Source organism: Mus musculus, chromosome 7 (genome assembly GCF_000001635.26).
Source record: "Mus musculus strain C57BL/6J chromosome 7, GRCm38.p6 C57BL/6J".
In the NCBI taxonomy this organism is placed as follows: Eukaryota; Metazoa; Chordata; class Mammalia; order Rodentia; family Muridae; genus Mus; species Mus musculus.
In genome coordinates this window covers 61,590,881-61,614,004 of record NC_000073.6, presented here as the reverse complement: position 1 = coordinate 61,614,004, position 23,124 = coordinate 61,590,881, and the positions used below count along the sequence as shown (strand labels likewise).

Below are 23,124 nucleotides of genomic sequence, written 5' to 3'. Positions count from 1 at the left end.
GATAGAAATGGGTTGCCTTCATAATAATTTGTCCTCAGATTCCTTTGAGAAAATATTCTAAAACAATAAAATTTGTTAAAACATCTATAGGTTACATTCCAAGTCTGAATGAAAAGGAAGTTCTCTTTCTTATGATGCAGATTGTTTTGAAAATGGGGCTCAGATTCATAAATATAGGAATCGTCAAAAAATATCCTCTCTCTGTGAGGTAGCTCACATATCCACTGTAGGTACCACTAAGGATGAGTGTGATAAGAAAGATCAAATCCTAGTCACTTGTGAATTTTGCTTGTTTCACAGTACAAAGTGTTAGTCAATGTGGATTGGCCATTAACTTCAATAAAGGCATGAGGGTTTTACATAGAACCAAAGGTCTTACTTGATTAAATGTCCACCCTTGTGGAGGCAAGAATCTTTGTGGTTTTTGTAGGTTCCTTATACAAATACTTGTGAAAAAGAAGCCATACTCCCCAGTGAAGAGTCAGCTGGTAGTGATTGGTTAAATTTAGTACCGGGTAAAATCCCCTACATTTGTGTTTATTCTCAGATGCTATTGCTATATTCTGTGTCTGTTAATTCAGATGTCCATTTCCAAATTTTCATCATTTGCTAACCCTTTGCTTCGTACTCAAAACAATCCAACAATTTTTCAATAAGGCTTTACCACAGTCAGTTCTATGGAAAAAGTGCTTCATCATCCATTAAAATACTCTAGTGAGAAAATCATGAGTCATTTATATAACAGTATCTAAATCTGGAAGTCTCTTGAGAAAAGAGGGAGCTAGAGAGGAAGCAAGAGAAGATGAATATATCGAGGTGCTGTCTTGTCCTATATTCCAAGACAAATAGCAAAAAGCTTGGTTAATCATCTGTGCCACCTGATAAATAGATATCCTAGCTGGGCTTTCATTTTGTTTATATCCACTCATTAAGGACAGGAAAGGGGAGGAAGTCCTCACTCTAGTATCCACATGCTTAGATGATTTGATTTATTGTAGGCAAATCTACTCTTGCTGAATGTAAACTTGTAAAAGACTAGAATGTACAGGCCAAGGAAGAGTATGGGAGATTTGCTCTGTCATATTATTCATAAAAGAGTCATCATCCTTACTGGGAAATGATTTTCTGGGAAGCCATTTTTCTGAGGACACACAGCTCTGAAAATAACTAATCAAAAAGGCTCTGTAAGTTTCCCAATAAACTCACCAGTTACCTAGAAAGAACCTTGATAAATTTCTATTTTGACATGTTTTAATGTTAGTTGGGGGGTTAGACATTACTTGTACCTCTACCTGTTGGAAATGAATTTTTAAAATTCTCTAATTTTGAGAGTATAACACAGTTTTATTTACCAATTCTGCTTTCTGTCTCATCGCCACTAATATGTTTTCTCCTTTTCAAATATGGTTCTTGTTTTAATTTAATTATTATCACTTACCTATTATCTGTATGTATGCATGTACAGGTTCATTCTTTCCTTCATTCCTTCTCTGCTTTTATTGGTAATTTTATTTTTTACATTACAAATGTTTTTCCACTTCACTCTTTCCCCTCTACAAGTACCCTATACCATCTCCCCTTACCCTATCACTATAAGGGTGAACCACCCACCCACTCACCACTCCCACCTCAATTACCTAGCATCCACCTATGCTGGGGCATTGAGCCACTACAGGACAAAGGGCCTCCCCTCCCTTTGGTGCCAGATAAGGAAATCCTTTGCTATATCTGGGGCTGGAGCCATGGAGACCCTCCTCCTCTATTCTTATGAACTGGTTTAGTCCGTGTGAGATCTGGGGGTCCTGTTTGTTGATATTGTTGTTCTTCATACGGGGGTTGCATTCCCCATCAGCTCCTTCAGTCCTCCCTCTTCACTTTGGGTCCTCATCCTCACTCTGATGATGACTGGCTGAGAGCATCAGCATGTGTATATGTTAGGTTCTGGCAGAGCTTGTATGGGGACCACTCTACTAGGCTCCTGTCAGGAAATGCTTCTTGGAATCAGCAATAGTATCTGGGTTTGGTGTCTGCAGATGGAATTAATCCCTTGGTAGTGCAGTCATTGGAAGACCTTTCCATCAGTCTCAGCTGCATCCAGTCCCTGTATTTTCTTTAGACAGGAACAATTGTGGATGAACATAATTGAGATAGGTGGATTGCGTCATCCCTCAACTGGGAGCAGTGAGTGCCTATCCACTGGTTTAGGTCTCTATAGGTTCTGAGTTTCATGTGTTGGCCATTTTAGCTAATGCCAACCCCATTCGTCCTGGAAAACTCTTCCCTTCCTGCTATCTGGGACTTGGTAGTGGCCATATTCAGTTCCCCATCTCTCACTGCTACACACCTCCCTTCAATTTCCTGACCCTAATACTTCTCCCATGTCTCCTTTCATACATGTTCCTGCCCCACTTTTATCCTCCCCCTAATCTCATCCTCCAGATCCCTCCCTTCCTCTACTTCCTGTAATTATTTTGTTCCCTCTTCCAAATATGACTGAAGCATGCACACGTAGGCCTTCCTTTGTCCAGAGCTTCCTTTGGTCTGTGAGTTGTAGAGTAGGTATTAAGAGCTTTTGGGCTAATATCCACTTATCCTCGAGAATATATCATATGTGATCTTTTTGCCTGGTTTACCTCACTCGATGATATTTTCTAGTTGTGTCATAGAGTCATTGTTTTTAATAGCTGAGTAGTAGCAGCCCATTGTGTAAATGTGCCACATTTTCAGTATCCATTTTTCAGTTGAGGGACATCTATGTTCTTTCCGATTTCTGGCTATTATAATTAAGTCTGCAATATACATAATGGAGCACATGTCCTTGTATGTTGGAGAATCTTTTGCGTATATTCTCAGGAATGGTATATCTGGATCCTCAGGTAGAACCATTTCAAATTTTCTGAGGGACTTCCAGAGTGTTTTCCAGAGTGGTTGTACCAGCTTGAAATCCCACCAACAATGGGGTGTTCATCTTTCTCCACATTCTTGTCAACATCTGTTTCACATGAGTGTTTGATTTTAAGCAGTCTGACTGTTGTGAGGTGGAATGTCAGGGTCATTTTTATTTTCATTTTCCTGACAATTAAGGATGTTGAAAATTTGTTTAAGTCCTTTTCAGGCTTTTCATACTCCTCAGTTGAAAATTCTTTGGCTCTATATCCCATTTTTCATGGGGTTATTTGGTTCTCAAAATCTAAGTTCTTGATATATATATCAGGAACTAGACAAGGCTGCCCACTCTCTCCCTATCAATTCCATATAGTACTAGATGCCCTAGGCAGAGCAACTAGACAACAAAAGAAAATTGAATGGATACAGATTAGAAAGGAAGAAGTAAAAATATCACTATTTGCAGAGGATAGGATAGTATAATTAGTATAATTAAGTATAATCCATATATATATATATGAATGAATGGTATTATTCCTCAATTGGATGTAGAGTTGGTAAAGATGTTTTGCCAATTTATAGGTTTAAGTTTTGTCCTACTGATAGTGTCCTATTCATTATAGAAACTTTTCAATTTTATGAGATCCCATTTGTCAAAACTTGACCTTAGAACATGAGCCATTCGATTTCTGTTGAGGAAAATTTCCTCTTTGCCAATGTGTTCAAGGTTCTTTCCTGCTTTCTCTACTTTAAGTTTCAGTGTATCTGGTTTTATGGGAAAGTCATTGATTCATTTGAACTTGTGCTTTGTACAAGGAGTTAAGAATGGCTCAATATGCATTCTTCTGCATGATGACTGACAGTTTAATCAGCACCATTTGTTGAAAATGCTGTCTTTTTTACACTGGATGGTTTTAGTTCCACTGTCAAAGATCAAGTGACCAAGGGTGTGTGGGTTCATTTCTGGGCCTTCATTTCTATTCCATTGTTTTGCCTGCCTGCCTCTGTACCAATGTTATGCTGGTTTTAATCACCATTGCTCTATAACACAGGTTGAGGTTAGGACTGGTGATTCCTACAGTTCTTTTATTGTTGAGAATGGATTTCACCATCCTGGGTTTTTTGTTATTCCAAATGAATTTTAAAATTTATCTATTTCACTCTATGAAGAATTGAGTTGGAATTTTGATAGGGATTGCATTGAATCTGTAGATTGCTTTTGGCAAGATGGCCATGTTTTACTATATTTATCCTGCCAATCCATGAGCATGGGAGATCTTTTGATCTTCTGAAATATTCTTAGATGTTTCTTCAGAGACTTGACGTTCTTGAAGTATAGGTTTTTCACTTGTTTGGTTACAGTCACACCAAGATATTTTACTTTGTTTTACTTTGTTTTTACTATTGTGAAGGGTGTCATTTCACCAACATCTTTCTCATCCTGTTTATCCTTTTAGTAAAAGAGGGCTACTGGTTTGTTTGAATTAATTTTATATCCAGCCATTTTGCTGAAGTTGTTTATCAGGTGTAGGAGTTCACTGGTAAAACTTTTGGGGTCACTTAATTATACTATCCTATCCTCTGCAAATAGTGATATTTTTACTTCTTCCTTTCTAATCTGTATCCATTCAATTTTCTTTTGTTGTCTAGTTGCTCTGCCTAGGGCATCTAGTACTATATGGAATTGATAGGGAGAGAGTGGGCAGCCTTGTCTAGTTCCTGATTATAGTGTGATTGCTTTAAGTTCCTCTCCATTTAGTTTGATATTGGCTATGGGTTTGCTTTTATTATGTTTCAGTATGTGCCTTGAATCCCTGTTCTTCCCAAGACTTTTACCATGAAGGAGTGTTGAATTTTGTTAATTTTTTTTCTGCATCGTAATGAGAAGCTCATGTGATTTATTTCTTTGAGTTTGTTTATATAGTGGACTATGTTGATGGATTTCCATACACTGAACCATCTCTGCATTTCTGGGATGAAGCATATTTATCATGATGGATGATTATTTTGATGTGTTCTTGGATTTCTTTTGTGAATATATGTATTAGATATTTTCTTCATGTACATTTTAAATGCTATCCCCAAAATCCCCCTAAACACTCCCCCCTGCCCTGTTCCCCAACTCACCCACTCCTGCTTTCTGGCCTTGGCATTCCCCTGTACTGGGGCATATGATATTCACAAGTGAATATTTTATTGAGTATTTTTACATTGATATCAGGGAAATTGGTGTGAAGTTCTATTTTTTGTGGGTCTTTGTTTGGATTTGGTATCAGAGTAATTGTGGCTTCAGAGAATGAATTAAATAGTGATCCTTCTGATTCTATTTCATAGAGTAGTTTGAACAGTATTAAATTTGGTCTTCTTTAAATGTATGATAGAATTCTGTACTGAAATCATCTGTTCCTGGGCTTTTTTTTTTTTTTTTTTTTTTTTTTTGATTGGGAGACTTTTAATGACTCCTTCTATTTCTTTATGGATTTTGCGACTATTTATATGGTTTATCTGACCCTGATTTAACTTTGGTAACTAATATCTGTCTAGAAGATTGACCATTTAATCCAGATTTTTCAGTTTGATTGGGGATAGGCTTTTGCAGTAGAATCTGATGATTTTTGAAATTCCTAAGTTTCTGTTTTTATTTCTCCCTTTTTATTTATGTTTTTGCTAAATTGGATATTGTCTCTGTTCCCTCTGGTTCACCTTGTTTTATATTTTGTTGACTTTCTCAAAGGACCAGATTCTTGTTATTACTATTATTATTTTTATTTGTATAGTTCCTTTTGTTTGGCTGTTTTTATTTCAGCCCTGAGTTTGATTATGTCTTGCTGTCTACTCCTCTTATGTGGATTTGATTCTTTTTGTTTTAGGCCTTTCTTCATGTGTTCTCTCAAGCTGCTAATGAATGCTCTCTCAGGTTTCTTTTTGAAGGCACTCACAGCTATGAATTTGGCTTGTAGCAATGCTTTTATTGTGTATGATTAGTTTGGTTATATTGTGCCTTCATATTCATTAAATTCTAAAAATTATGTAAGTTCTTTATTTCTTTTCTTAAAGTTATCATTGAGTAAATAGTTGTTCCTCTCTCTCTCTCTCTCTCTCTCTCTCTATATATATATATATATATATATATATATAGGCTTTCTGTCACTTTTGTTGTTACAAAAGACTAGACTTAGTCCATGTTGAACTGATAAGATGCACGGAATTATTTCAATTTTCTTCTGTCTGTTGAGGCTTGATTCGTGTGGACAACCGTGAGGTACTAAGAAGAAGTTATGTCTATTCTTTTGGTTTAGGATGAAATATTTTGTAGATATCTGTTAAGTCCATTTGTTTCATAAGTTCTGTTTGATTCACTGTTCCTATTTTTAGTTTATGTTTTCATGATCTGCCCCTCGCTGAAAGTGGGGTGTTGAAGTCTCCCACTATTATTTTGTGAGGTTCAATGTGTGCTTTGAACTTTAGTAAAGTTTCTTTTATGAATGTGGTTGCCGTTGCATTTGGAGCATAAATGTTCAGACTTGAGAGTTCATCTTGGTAGATTTTTCCTTTGATGAGTATGAAGTGTCCTTTCTTATCTTTTTTGATAACTTTTGGTTGAAATTCCATCTTAATATTTGAATGCCTACTCCAGCTTCTTTCTTGAGACCTTTATATATATATATTTTCAGCCTTTTTTCTCTTAGGTAGTGTTTATCTTTGACACTGAGGTGTGTTTCCTGTATGCAACAAAATGCTGGGTCCTGTTTAAATATCTAGTCTGTTAGTTTATATCTCTTCATTGGGAAATGAGTACATTGCTGTTAAGATATATTAAGGACCAGTAATTGTTGTTTCCTGGTTTTTTTTTTTTTGTTTTTTTTTGTTTTTGTTTTTGTTTTTTTGTTTTTGTTTTTGTTTTAGAGGTGGAATTATGTTTGTGTGGAAATATTCTTTAGGGTTTGTTGAAAAAAGATTACTTTCTTGCTTTTTCTAGGGTGGAGCTCATTGTCATCACTTTCTTTAGTTTGGTTAAGTTTTCTTCCACAATTTCTTTGAAGATGTTTATTGGTCCTTTGAGTTGGGAATTTTTGCTCTCTTCTATAACTATTATTCTTGGTTTGGTATTTCCATTGTGTACTGCCTTTCCTGGATATTCTTGGATAGGAAATTTTGCATGTTGCATTTTCTTTGACTGTTGTGTCAATGTTTTCTATGGTATCTTCTACGCCTGAGATTTGCTCTTCTATTGCTTGTATTCTTTGGTAATTCTTGCATTTATGACTCCTGATTATTTTCCTAGGTTTTCTATATCCAAGGTTATCACTCTTTGTGATTTTTTTTCATTGTTCCTATTTCCAATTTTAGATCCTGGATGATTTTGTTTATTTCTTTCACCTGTTTGTTTGTGTTCTCCTGTATTTCTTTAAGGGATTCATGTGTTTTCTTTTTAAAGGCTTCTGTTTACCTGGGTTCTCTTGTATTTCTTTTAGGGTGTTATTTATGACCTTCTCAAAGTCCTCTATCACCATTATAATGGGATTTTAGATCCAAATCTCAGTTTTCCGGATTTTTAGGTAACCGGTTCTTTCTGTGGTGGGAAAACTGGATTCTGACATTGGCAAGTAGCATTGTTTTCTATTGCTTATGTTCCTGTACTTATTCCCTTCCATCTGGTTACATCCATTGTAATACATTATAAAATAAACAAAACCAAAACAGAAAAAGAGGTAAGTAGGGTGAAGAGAACCAAAACACACACACACACACACACACACACACACACACACACACACACACACACAAAACAAGAAGCAATTTAAACACGAATGAATAAAAGAAAAAGAGGGACATTCCAAGATGAAGGTTATGTTGGAAAGGACATGAACCATCAGGACCACAGGAGGATGAATGACGTTTCAGAAGGGAGTAAAATAATTGTTACTATTAACATGTGATATTCTTTTGGTAATAATTGAATAATTGTATTCTAGCCTTATAACTTGGTAGCATTTATTACTTCAAGGTATAATAAATTTTCAGGAATTAATATTAAGAAACCCCATGAAATGCAAAATAACAGCCATGATGTATATATGTTTAGTTAATAAAAATCACTACTTATAAAAGAAAATAAATTTGGAGACAATTGAAAAGTATATTCAATGCAGATGTCTACTATGTCAGAAGATTTGTTCACTTATGGCATGAAGGGTATAAAAGAGTCTTCTGTGTTTCTTTTCTTCAGCTATACATGTGTTGCTCACAAGGCAACAACATTAACCCAGGCATATCTCCAAAAATTTCAGTCAAGTATGCAAAATCTAAAGTTGAAACTTGAGGATAACTTTACAGGAAGGCATTGGATTTGGGATGGAAGAAAACTGGACTAGATGTTGGTATTTGATGTACTGATTGAAGATGGAAAGCATTAGTTTTTCAGGGAAGATTAGCATACGATGTTACTCATGAATCTCTCTGCATCTGCGCACATATCAACTGTGTGAAACAGATTGAGTTTGTATTAAGAAGAGATCACATTAAATTGTCCTGGATTATTATTTAGAAACATTTTAGGTACTCCTAATCTATCGTGTGTAACTGTTGTATTTTTAACACACTATATGACATATAAACATTGAGATAAAATGTTTACAAAATAATGACAGCTTAACAACAGTTCTATAAGTTCTCAAATAGACACCATATCCATATACACAATGTGCTTCCCTGCATGAAAATACAAAGAAACAAAGAAACAAACATATATCCACACACAAAGAAACAATTGTAGTATGCCCAGATTTTGGATATTTCATTTCTATAATAAACTCCTCTTAATGTTTCTTTACAATTATTATAATTTTAGATATGTCTTATTATGTGGTGTATTCCTTTATGAAATTGTACAATTTCTTAATAATTTAGATAATTGAAGTGCATTGTTTGTATGTTGTAATTTGTATAAATGTATTAATATCTACTAGTATCACACTAGTAAAAAAATGTATGATGAACTTTCAAATAAGCATAGCTACTCAGGATATTGGCATAGGATGATTACAAAAATTCAGCCCCTTAGTGTGTTTGGAAGCCCAAGTTAATATGCAGAAGTCCTTAGACACAAATGGAGGCTTTGTTAGCAATAGCATATACCATATACAGGCTCAAAGTCCTAGGCATTACTGGACAGATTCCTTTGTTTTTCATCAGAGCCAGAAATCACAGAATTATTACATAATATTTTATTATTTTTCCTTCTATTTCATCTTCATTATTATTTATGATTTAACAGGCAGGGGAGTTTATAATGGCTAGAGGAGCTTTGATGGAGAAATCTCCATGTTAACAACAGACTTTTGCTTGCTTTGTCTATTTTAAGATCTCTCTCCGGATTGGTCCCAAACCTTTTCTCTATTTTTCTACATATGCTCAGCCAGGCTGCGTCAACCACAGCTAAAGGAATCTATTCACATAAAAAAATTCCAGTAATGCTCCTGGATGATATCTAGCTCTCAGCTCGTACCAGGCTATTGCTGTAGATTGACTGCAAGCTGCTTTTGGGAGAAAAAGAAGTGCTCCGGAAACCTGCAGATGAAAAGAGAATGTCAGCATAGTCAGGTAACTAGCTATGATTCTTCAGATTCCTGCTCTTATTAAAACTGCTCTTAATTGCTGTGCAAGGTCATTGATATTGCTTATGTTCATTGCTTCAGTTTGAAGATCTATCATTTAGCACTCATCCTTGGATATTTCCTTCATCTGCAAGGATGGTGTATTATATCACCCTTCAGTATCTGAGAGAGACAGGAGAGTTGTTGCTTCTTAATCTGCTTTGGTGGACTACATCTGCAAAGGATTTTTATATGAGGATAATAGTTCTCACATGGCACAGTGAGACTTTTTGGAATATTTTTCCATAACCTTACCTAATATGCCACTGCACTGTGAGAGTACTAACACACAAACACTGCAATTCTTCTTTGTTATCATCTTGGTACCATCAAAGCTCTCAGATATTTTACATTAATTTTCAATTCAAATTCTAACATCCAGGTTTAATTTTTGTTGTTGGGAACAGACATACGTCTATGATCACTATGATCTGCATACTTCATTCTTTAAGAATAATCAAAACCAAGAGTTTGTATATACTCCAATGAAAAAGTTTAACATACCAAATTTCTTTTTTGTTTTTTTATAGTGTATCTCAACTTATTAAGATTTTCAACCACCAAAATCTTTTCATGAGTTACCATATGTATGTTAGATCCATTATATTGTTTTGTCTTGACTACTCTTTAGTATCACCAAGCATGTTTTCCGATTGTGATTATTACGTATTATCTGGTAGATATTGTTGGTTCTGTGGTTATTTTAAAAAATTCAAGTTTCTTGTCTTGTGCATAATCTAGGAACCTCAATTATGTTTGTTTTCTAAATATTAATATGTGGAAGAATCAATCGACACTAATAGATGGAATCTATCATGCCTTGTTATACCTAGTTTATTCTTAATGTTGGTATCTCAATAGTTTTGAACTTCCTAACATTTGTTTAGAACATATTCTTTATAGTCTTATCACATTTATCATCGCTATTGTGTCTGGTTTATATATATGTATTGATATCTGTAGTTCAGTGGTTTGTCGTATTATACAGTTCATTATCTTTATTATTTTTGATTATATGTATCTAAAATATTGATAGACTTCATGAATTTGACAGGTTTTGGGTCTCAATTAAAAGAAATGAATATGCATATGAATAACCAAACATGGAAAGTCAATTGGAAATGAGTGCAAAGACAGAGGTTGTACTAGACTCCTTGGAAGATTTATTGTGTTTTGCATAGTGATACCTAACAAGTTGACTGAGAAAGATCGCAATAGCCTCTGCCCGTTAATGTAGAAAGTACACACACATAAAAGCAGATAATTGTTGAGACCCTATTATTTTAAATTATGAATGACAGTGATGAAAATGGGTTGTATTCATAGCAGTTCCTCTCAGATTCCCTGGATGAAGGAATATAAATCAATAAAATCTATTAACCAATTTCTTGTTTACATTCCAGAACTGAATGTAAAGGAAGATTCTGTTTATCAGGAAGCTTATAGGATTGGATGTTGGGCTTGAATATATAAATATAGAACTATTCAAAAATAGCCACATCTTGGGAGATAGCTCATATATTCCCTATAGTTACGACTAAGTACGATAGATAAAAGATAGATGAAATCCTAACCACTTTGAATATTGCATGTTTTACATTAAGAAGTGCTTGTCAATATGTATCTTCCACCACATTCAATAAGGTATGATGATTTTATGTAGAACTGAAGTTATTATTGGGTGAAATGTCCATTCTGGTGGAGGAATGAATCTATGTGGATTTTATGGGTCACTTACACAAATACTTGTGGAGATAGAAATCACACCCTCCAGTGAAACACCTGGTATTGATTAGTTAAAGGCAATCCCATGTAAAATCCCCTATATTTGCATTTATTCTCATAAGCTATTACTATATGCCTTGTGTATTAATTTCAGGTTTCTATTTCTTAATCTTCATCATTTGCTTCAACTTTGATTTATAACCAGAAAAAAATTGCAACAGAGTTTAAATAATGATTTTCCAGAGAGAAGTGCTTTGGCAAAAGTTCTTCAGGGTTCAGTAAGATGCAGTAGTGAGGAAATTGTGAGACAATTATGTAACAATATCTAAAGCTCTGAGACTTGAGAAAACAGGGAGCTGGAAATGAAGGAAGAGATGATGGAAGAGATCAAGGTGCTCGTTAGTCATAAATTCCAAGCCCAATATCAACCATTTTGTGCAATCATCTGTGCCACCTGATGAATAAATATCTTAGCTTAGTTTACAGTTTCTTTACTTCCACTCATTAAATGACAGGAAAAAATTAAGAAATCCTCACTCTAGTATTCACATGCTCAGACCATTTATTTTTAGAAAATCTACACTTATTGAATGTAAAAGGCTGTAAAATCCAGGCCAAGGAAGAGTAAGAGAGATTGGTTCTGTAACAAGATCTATTAAGAGAGTTATCATCATGATGATGTAATGATTTTCTGGGCAGCATTTTCTGAGCATTCACAGTCAAGAAAATAACCAATCAAAAATAATCTGTAAGTTTTTGCAATAAACTCACCAGTTACTTAGGGAAACACTTGGTAAATTTCTAATTTGAGTCATTTTAATATTAGATAGTGTGAGGGTAAATATTACTTCCACTTCTATTTGGTGGAAATTAATTTTTAAAATTACCTTCTTTTTGTGTTTATAATATAGTTTTATTGATTCTTTCCCCTTTCTCTTATGCACCAATATATTGCTTCCTCATTTTTAAATACATTGCTTGGTTTCATACATGCTTATATCTGTATACACACACACACACACACACACACACACACACAAACACACACACACACACACACACACACACACACACACACATATATATATATATATATATATATATATATATATATATATATATATACTTGTTTATTCTGAAAGTCATAAATACAGCAACTTTAAATTCATTAATGTTCAGCATGTAAGTTTTAAAGATGATCGTTTTGTGTTGGATAACCAAATGGTTGTTCTTCTTTGTGGAAACTCTATATCCTCTTGTCAGCATTATTTAAATGCTTGAAATATTTTTAAAATCACGTTTGTTGGTATAATTGCTGACATTCCTAGAATACATAATATTAGAGCAAATGTTCTCTTATCCTAGATTTTACCATCGTTCTTGTCCCTGTTCCAAAATGAACCCTGAGGTTTAGATACAAGCAATGTTTTTTCAAACTATTTGATGTCTCTGTTCCACACTGTGTTTTCATTGGTTGTAATTTTCTGCACTTATAGGTTGGATGATCTATGGGCCTTTTAAGAAGCATTTTCAGATATAATGTGTCATTTTCATATGAAGAACATGTGATTATCTTCTCAATACTGTTTCTTTACTGTAGGTCGTTTTAGGTAGAGAGTTGATATTACGATGAAATTGTCCATGTTTTTTTAATCTGTATTTACTATTTTTATGAGTAATATCACTTTTATATTCTCATCTACTCCATCAGATCGTTTAAAACCTACTGTGATCCACCCTATTTCTCCTTTTATTGTTCAAACAGGCAATTGTCTCTTTTATGTTTGTTCTTCCTGCAATTATCCTTTGATAGGTGTTCTGATATACAGAATTGGACCTAAGAGACTTCAATGAGAGAAAACAATTGATCTGTCCCTGGTGGCTAGATTACTATAGTCACTGTGAACTCTTCTAGTTCTGCCTGTGTATTATAAGATTTTATATTCTATTATTTTTCACATTGTATAATTAATCTATTTTCTTCATACTTTCACCAACTGATGCACAGTTAGGTTGTTTCCATTTAATGGGTATTGTGCATACAAAACTACTAAACATTCTCAAGGAAGTAACCATGGAGAAAGCAGTTGATTACATTTAGACATATTACAAGGAGAGATATAACTGTAGCTTATGAAATTTATATTTAGCTTTTTATTATCTCTGGCTACTGGTTTCTAAATAGGTTGCACCATTCTTTTTTTTATTTTTTTTATTAGGTATTTTCCTCGTTTACATTTTCAATGCTATCCCCAAGGTCCCCTATATCCACCCCCCCCAATCCCCTACCCACCCACTCCCCCTTTTTGGCCCTGGCGTTCCCCTGTACTGGGGCATCTAAAGTTGGCAAGTCCATTGGGCCTCTCTTTGCAGTGATGGCCGACTAGGCCATCTTTTGATGCATATGCAGCTAGAGACAAGAGTTCCGGGGTACTGGTTAGTTCATATTGTTGTTCCACCTATAGGGTTGCAGTTCCCTTTAGCTCCTTGGGTAATATCTCTAGCTCCTGCATTGGGGGCCATGTGATCCATCCAATAGCTGACTGTGATCATCCACTTCTGTGTTTGCTAGGCCCCGGCATAGTCTGACAAGAGAGAGCTATATCTGGGTCCTTTCAGCAAAATTTTGCTAGTGTGTGCAATGGTGTCAGTGTTTGGAAGCTGATTATGGGATGGATCCCTGCATATGGCAGTCACTAGATGGTCCATCTTTTTGTCACAGCTCCAAATTTTGTCTCTGTAACTCCTTCCATGGGTGTTTTGTTCCCATTTCTAGGAAGGGGTAAAGTGTCCACACTTTGGTCTTCCTTCTTCTTGAATTTCATGCGTTTAGCAAGTTGTATCTTATATCTTGGGTATTCTAAGTTTCTGGGCTAATATCCACTTATCGGTGAGTACATATTGTGTGAGTTCCTTTGTGATTGGGTTACCTCACTCAGGATGATGCCCTCCAGGTCCATCCATTTGCCTAGGAATTTCATAAATTCATTTTTTTAATAGCTGAGTAGTATTCCATTGTGTAAATGTATCACATTTTCTGTATCCATTCCTCTGTTGAGGGGCATCTGGGTTCTTTCCAGCTTCTGGCTATTATAAATAAGGCTGCTATGAACATAGTGGAGCATGTGTCCTACTTACCGGTTGGGACATCTTCTGGATATATGCCCAGGAGAGGTATTGCTGGATCCTCTGGTAGTACTATGTCCAATTTTCTGAGGAACCGCCAGACTGATTTCCAGAGTGGTTGTACAAGCTTGCAATCCCACCAACAATGGAGGAGTGTTGCACCATTCTTATCAGAACACCAGTGAGTGGCTGTTCCCCTTTTTCACATACCCCAAAGCATTTGCTGTCAGTTTTTATATTCCTGTTTCTTACTCCTTGCCTGGGTGATATGAAATTTCAAATTTCTGTGGATTTGAGTATCTAGGTGAAACTATTTTCACAAATGACCAATAGTGGGAAAAATTGTGCTAGTAGATATTTAGAACCAAGAAGAAGACAGAATACAAAATGAGCATTTAGTTAAATGTACTCAAGATGAAGATTTTCCACAGACTATATTAGGTAATCCCTTGGATATTTGAACAATTCGCCAATGAGATGGAACCAACTGCTACTTTTTTTTTCTGAGCTTTAACTCTGTGATGTTGAGTCAATTATACATCACTAGAAATTTATTAACCAGGAATTTGGAATTATGTGTGGTTAAAGTATAACAGCATCATCCATTAGCATGAACCAAAAAAAGGTAGTAAAATATATACTTTATTTTAATAGTAATATATATAGTAATAATTATAATATATTACTATTATAGTACTATATATATTTTTTCACCTTTGAGACATAAAAATATTAAATGCAACTTCTTGGAAAGTAGAAGGACTAAAGTAAGGTTTTGATCTTTTCTGAGATTTAATATATGTAAGAGCTCTCTCTGCTGCCAATATTTTATTTTGTATGTGGTGATCAAAGTTAAAAGCACATAAGTCTGGCATGTCTTAGAATTTTTGGGTCAGAAACCGAAAAAAAATGTTGAAACAACAGAAAGTTAGAAGAGACAATAAAATCTGTCATTAGAAGTGTGGTCTTTGAGTTAAATTCATATGGTTAGGTTTTGTTGCTACGGTTTTAATATACCCAGCCAGATAGGTGGATCATCTGGCAACATGCTCACTTGAATATATTATCACCTGGGATTTATTTCTTGCATACATATAATAAAACCCGGCACACTGGTATTAGCATTCAACCTTATGACTGGAGGGAGAGGGATGAAAGGAAGAACTAATATTTTATACCTAGTTATGCTAGACTGTTTGACAGTTTATGTTTCTTGGATAAAGTCTTTATGACATGAGGAAGTAGTAGTATAAATCATGATTGAAATAGTATTTAAAGAAAATTTAAACACAGATGCAGTCATGAATTGCAAAATCTGCTATTGCTTTTATGTTTCTAACACTATACCAAGCGAGTCACATCTCAGTAAGGCTAGAAGCAAGTCACTTGAAGCTCAAACATTATCAGAGGGATTATGGGGGGCTTTTAATGGGCTGGTGAAATAAAAGAGCCAGGATTTTTCCATGGATTCTTGTCATGAGAACTACTAATGGTCTCATTTGTTGACAGTATCTCTCTTGTAAGTATCACCCCACAATAAAGCAAAACAAAACAATAAACCAAAAACTGAGGTCATATGAGCTGAAGCAGTAAATAGGAGGTGCCACATTAGGAGGAAGTGAAAGGATTCCTGGAACAATAAATAAAGAGTGTAGATGCAGATCAAGGGGGCACAACCAGGAATGATTATGCAGAACGGTATAGAAAGGCAGGGAGGCAGGCCATATAAAGACAAACTAATAGATGACTGTAGAAACCCTTGTGTTCTTTGGAGCAAATTGCTGGATTGTCTATACATCATAGGGATCACTCACGCTACTAATGATCCTTTATTATGCTTGTAGACAGCAGCATTGTATAACAGCCCTCTAAGAGGTTCTAACCAGCAAGTAACTGAAAGATGCAGATATCCACAGACAAACATTGGTCAGAGGTCTGTATTAGAGTTAGGGGAAAAATAGAAGGCCCTCAAGGAGATGACACCCCACATGAAGACCAACTCAGATAACCTGGAGTCCTGGGAGCTTCTAAAGTCAGAGCAACCAATCAAAGAGCATACAGGGGCTGCCTCCAATCACATATGTAGCAGAGAGCTGCCATATGTGGCATCAGAGGGATAGGATGTAGCCATTCCTGTGGAAACTTGATCAAACTGGTTCTAGGAATCAGGGCAAAGTTGCACTATCAGAGGCAAAAGAGAAATGGAGGAAGGAAGGAACTCTCGGAAAGGGCCTTTAAGGAGGCCATGTTTAGGATGCAAATAAGTAAATAAAACATGTGTGTGTGTGTGTGTGTGTGTGTGTGTGTGTGTGTGTGTGTGTGTGTGTGTATGTGTGTGTGTGTGTGTGTGTGTGTGTGTGTGTGTGTGTGTGTATGTGTGTGTGTGTGTGTGTGTGTGTGTGTATGTGTGTGTGTCCAGAGATACTAGTGATAACTCATGTATACTCTGTGGTTACTTCTCCAGTATCTAGAAGTTCATATGAAAAGTCCTTATTGAGTTTATTGAGCCTGGTTCTCTTGGTGTCATCCATCACTTTTGACTTTTACATTCTTTTTTCCTATTTTTTCATGAAGGTTCATGAACTCTGCCTGGAGAGAATTGATGGATACATCCAATTTAGAGCAGTGTTATCTCTGTCCTGTCTTCATTCTCTCCTCTCTCTCTCTCTCTCTCTCTCTCTCTCTCTCTCTTGTTTCTCTCTCTCTTTCTGTCTCCCTCTTTCTGTCTCTCTCTTTCCCTCTGTCTGTCGGTCTCTCACTCCCTCTCTTTTTTCTTTTTTCTCCCATGCTCTGCTTAAGATTTGGCTGTACATTACTGTATTTGTTCTCATATCCTCCAAAGAAGAAGCTTCAAAAATATCAGTGCTAGAAAGAGGCTATACATGTGCTTCTTACAGAGCAACATCATAAACATAATAATATCTCCTAAAATTCCAGTCAACTATTCAAAATCTAAAGTTGAAACTTGCGTACAAATTTGCAGGAATGCATCAGATTTGGGATGGATGAAAATTGAAGTACCTGTTGACATTTGGTGAACTGGGTGCAGAGGTAAAGTAATACTTATTCACACAAGATTAGCATCAGATGCTACTCATTCTCCTCTATGTCTCCTTGTATATAAGCAAATATTAACAGTGGTAAAAGGAATGTGTGTGTATTAAGATGAGATCATATTAGTTGGATGTATATTATCAGTTGAAGATATTGTTGGTAAACCAAATGTATTGGATGTAACAGTTGTATTTTATCACATTATATAACATATAAAGGTTAAGTTAAATATTTACAGAATAATGATATATTAATAGCAAATTCTATAAGTTCTCAATAGACAACCTACCCATACACACAATGTGAATCTCTGCATATAAAACACACACATACACAAACACATGTATCAACACAAAACAAAATGATTCTACTATGGATAGGTTTTCCATATTTCTTTTCTAAAATAATCTCCAAATGATATTTGTTCACCATTATCATGATTTAGGGCATGGTGTGTTATGTGGAAAATAGCTTTATGTTATTAGAAACAAATATGTCTTTCCATTTCATTGTTTACCAATTATAATGTGCATAACCATAAGAACAAGGGTGAAAATTTACCAAAAATGTATAGTTCTTCAGCATATTAGCACACGATAATTAACAAAGGTTCAGCACTGATATACATTTGGTAGCCCACGTTGACAAGGTAATATCCCTGGACAAAATGGAGGCTCTGTTATAGGTTTTTTTTTTTTTTTTTTTTTTTTTTTTTTTGCTAGATCCAGGGTTAAAGGCAAGTCATTACTAGACAAGTTTTCTCTTTCTTATTTACATCCAGAAACCAAAGAATAATTACATAATATTTTGCTGTTTCTCCTTCTATTTTATCTTTAGTTTTGTTCCTGATGCAACAGGCAGGGAGGAGGGAGAAGAGATAGAGGAGCTTTGATGGCAAAATCTCCATGGTAACAACAGGCTTTGCTTTCTTCGTCATTTTTGTGATCTCTCTCCTCATTGGTCAATTTATTTTCTCTATTTTCCTAACTATACAAAGCCATTCTGCGTCAGCTATAACTAAAAAAAACCGTATTCACATAAACATTTTACAGTAATACTCCTGGTTGGTGTTTAGCTAGCAGGTCAGGCCAGACTTTTGCCAGAGATTGACTGTAAACTGCTTCTCAGAGAAGGAGGGTTGCTCTGGAAATCTGCAGATGAAAATGAAAAGAAAACGTCATCATGGTCAGGTAAATTGCTATGATTCTTCACATTTCTTCTCTGAATGAAACTGATCCTGTTTATTCTGCAATATATTTGCAATGGCTTCTGTTCATTGCTTCAGTTTTAAGATATATCATTCAGCACTCAGCCTTGAAGTTCTGCTTCATCTGAAAGGATAGTGTATTACATCAGGTATCTGACAGTGGCTGGAGACTTGTTGCTCCATAATCTGCTTTGTAGTACCAGATCTGTAAAGGATTTTTATATCTGAACAATAGTTCTCACTTGTCACATTGAGATTTTCTGAAATATTTTCTAACATCTAACCTAGTATGCCAGTGATCTCTGAGCATACTAATCCTTGATACTGTAATTCTCTTTGTTATCATCTTGGTACCATCAATGGTCTCAGACTGTTTATACTAGTTTTCAATCAAAGTTCTATCATCAGGATTATGTTGTTACTCTTGGGAACAAACATAATTCTATGTTCATAATCACATATCTGCAAGCTTCATTCCTTAAGGACAGTCAAAGCAAATAGTTTACATATATTTCAATTAAAATATTAACATACCAAAATTTCTTTTCTTTTCTTTTTTGATGTTGAATATCCACTTTCTAAGGTTTTCAGCCATAATGCAGTATCCATGCAAGATGGTATGTTTACTTTTTATATTGATTTGTGTTAATAAATACTTAGTATCCCCGACATCTTAAATAATAACTATTAACTACCAGCCTGATGGTTTTGTATGTTCTGTGATAATTTTATAAAATTCAATACTCTGTTCTATGCATAAATTAATAGCCTATATTTCATTTAATTTTATCAAAATATTAAAATGTGGAAGAATCAATTGATCATAGTAGATTGAATTAATCTTGCTCTATTATATCTGGCTTATATTTATTGTTGGTTTTTCATCTGTTTTGAACTTCTTAACATTTGTTTATAACAGAAAATATTTTTTCAAAACCTTTTTCAAGTTTATCATGTCTCTTTTCCTGGTAAATATATAGTTAAATATAGAGTTGTGACTCAGTAATTTGTCTAATTTTTCTGTCCAACATATGTTTTCTTTTTGCTTCTATTTATCTAAGTTAATTCTAAACTTTGAGGTTTAAATAATTTTAGGGGTTTATTTAAGAGAAATTAATAAGCATCTGAATAACCAAGCATGGAATATTAGTTGAAAATGGGCAAAAAGACAGAGATTTTAGTATAATCCTCCGAAGCTTTATTGTGTATCTTATATGTGAAACCTAACAAGATGACTGAGAAAGATTACAATAGCCATTGTCCGATACTGTAAAGAGTGCACATATATAAAAACAGTTAATTGTTGAGGCCCTAATGTTTAATTGTTACTGGCAGTGATAGAAATGTGTGCCTTCATAATAATTTTAGCTTCAGATTCTAGGAGGAAGGATTCTAAAACAATAAAATCTGCTATCTAATTTTTTATTACATTCCAGGACTGATTGGAAATTAATATTCTGTTTCTAGTATACTAAATATTTTAAATATGGAGCTTTTATATATAAATAGAGAACTAATAAAGAAACATGTTCCTTGAAAGATAGTTCATACATTCCCAATAATTACCACTAAGAATGATAGGGAAAATTAAGCTTAAATAATAATTATTGTGAATCATTTATGTTTCACATTAAGAAGAGCTGACAGTGTTTATTTGCCACCACATTTAGTAAATGTAAGAGGGTTTTAGATAGAATCGTTGTTTTTATTGGATTAAATGTCCATTGTGGTAGAGGCAAGAATCTTTGCTGTTTTTATGAGTCACTTTTACAAATACCTGTGATAAAATAATTCATAGTCTCCAGTGCAGAAACACTTGCTATATCAAGTAACATCTCCTACATTTGTGTTTATTCTTACAAACTATTATGATATTCCATGTCTATAAATTTAGGTGTCCATTTCCCAATTTTCAACAACAATTACTTCACATTTGCCTTATAATATAAAGAAAAAAGAAGAAGAAAAAGAAGAGAGTCCAGCAGATTTTCAATAATGCTTTTCCAGGGTTGTATCAGAAAATACTTCAGGGTTCAACAAACTACTGTTGGGAAAAAGCCATGTGTCATTTATGTTGCACAATTAAAGGCTCAGTGACCCTTGAGAAAAGAGAGTTGGAAAGGAAGGAAGAGATAGAGCAACTGATCAAGGTGCTTTCTAGTACAGTATTCCAAGCCAAATAGCGAGCTTCTTGGGCAATCATCTGTGCAACCTGAAATTAGATACTCTACCTGGGCTTCCAGTTTGTGTATATCTCCTCATTAAATGAAAGTTAAAGGAGAAGATCAGCACTGTAGTATCCACATGATCAGATGATTTTTTAGTAGGAAAATTTACACTTCTGAATGTATCCTTTTAAGAAGCAGGAAATTAGATGCCAGGCAAGAGTATGGAAGGTTGACACTGTCATATGTTCTGTAAGAGAGTTATCAGCCTTACTGGGTAATGATTTTCTGGAAAGCATTTTTTTCTGAGCACAACAGTCCAGAAAATAACCAATCAAAAGTTCTCTGTAAGTTTTCCCAATAATCTCAACTGTCACCTAGGGAGAACCTGGTGAAATTTTAATATCAAGTTCTTATTTTAGTGTTAAATGGGTGAGAAGTAGACATTCCTTCTACATTTACTTGTTGGAAATCAATTTTTAAATTTATTCTTTACTATTGCAATTATAATAAAGTTTTATATACACCCTCTGCTTTTTCTCTCCTATCCACCAACATAATAACCAATATAATATTCTTTTTTTGAATACATTACTCTTTATTTTAATTATTATTACATTCATATTATCTGGAATTATGTACTGGTTTATCTTGAAGACAAAAATGCAGTTAATTTTGTTTGGAAAATGTTATGTATATGTTTTTTAGGGTGGATCATTTTGTCTTGGATAACATCTTGCTTGTAATCCTTTGTTGAAAATTGTATCTTCTGGGGTTAGGATTATTTAATTTCTTACAGTATTTTGAAATTCAAATTTGTTGGTGTAATTATTGGTATTTGTAGAAGACATAATCTTAGAGAAACTGGACTTATATCCTAGATTTCCCCATCCTTCTCATCCCTGTTCCACAATGAACCCTGAGGTTTAGATAAAGGAAATGTTTTATCAAACTGTTTGATGAATTTGTGTTCCACACAGTGTTTTAATTGGTTGTGCTTTTCTGCATTTATTTGTTGGGTGAGCTGTGGGTCATTTAAAAATCATTTAAATGATTTTCAGATTTTATACGGAATTTTCATATGAAGACATGTTGTTTATCGACTCAATACTGTTTAGTTTTTATAGGTATATCTAGGTAGAGAGTTGATAATATATTTTCCCTGTTTTGTTAATCTATATTGACTATTTTTACTTTTATAAATAAAGTCCCTTTTATCTCATTTACTCCCTCAGATTATTTGAATCCTAGTATGATATACCCTATTTTTCTTTCTACATTTCACACAGATAGCTGTCCCTTTTTAGTTTCTTTATTTTTGCAGTTACACTTTGATAGGTGTCCTGATATACAGGGTTGTAGCTTGGAGCTTCCAATAACACAAAATAATTGGCATCTGTCACTGAAAGTGTAGATTACTATACTTACTGAAAATTTCTAGTTCTGTCTGTCTATTATAAATTACTACTTTCTATTATTTTTCAAGGTGTATACTTACACTATTTTCATCACACTTTCACTAACTGATCCAACAGCCAATTAGGCTGTTTCCATTTCCTCAGTAATGTATGTATAAAACTAGCAAACGAGCTGCGTGTGGTGGCTCATACCTTTAATCCCAGCACTTGGGAAGCAGAGGCAGGCAGATTTCTGAGTTCAAGGTCAGGCTGGTCTACAGAGTGAGTTCCAGGACAGCCAAGGCTACACAGAGAAACCCTGTCTCAAAAAACAAAAAAAAAAAACAAAAAAAACAAAGAAACAAAACAAAACAAAATCTAGCAAATGTACTCAATGAAGGAAGCATGAAGAAAGTTGATTATATCTAGACATATGACAAGTAGAGGTATAACTGTGACTTATAAAATTTAAATTTAGGTTTTTGTTATCTCTGCAATTGATTTTAATTGATTGAACTACATTCTTATCACATCACCGAGTGACTGTTTCCTTTTTCCACATACACCTAAGCATTTGCTGTCAGTTTTTATGTTCCTGTTTCTTATTTCTTGTTGGGTGATATGAGATTTCAAATTTCTCTGAATTTGAGTCTCTAGGAGAAACTATTTTCTCCACGGAATAATAGTGAGGAAAATTTTTATTAGTAGTTGTGTAGAACCAAGAAAAAGCCAGAACTGAGAATGACCATAAAGGTAAATGAACTCAAGATGACGCTATTTGGCAGAATATATCAGGTCATTCCATGAATATTTGAACAATCGACCAATGAGGTGAAACCTAACTGCTACTTTTTTGTGAGTTTTAACACTGTGATGTTGAGTGAGTTATATATCATGGGGAATCAATT

The 23,124-nt window shown here is 34.5% G+C and overlaps 1 long non-coding RNA gene across 1 annotated transcript in view; it reads left to right on the top strand.

Moving 5' to 3' along the window:
• B230209E15Rik (RIKEN cDNA B230209E15 gene) overlaps positions 1-23,124 on the top strand; it is an 85,918-nt gene that overhangs the window by 1,323 nt on the left and 61,471 nt on the right. Inside the window, exon 2 of the long non-coding RNA NR_045727.1 lies at positions 9,305-9,489. This is a non-coding gene — a long non-coding RNA (RIKEN cDNA B230209E15 gene). The remainder of the gene's footprint in view (positions 1-9,304; positions 9,490-23,124) is intronic.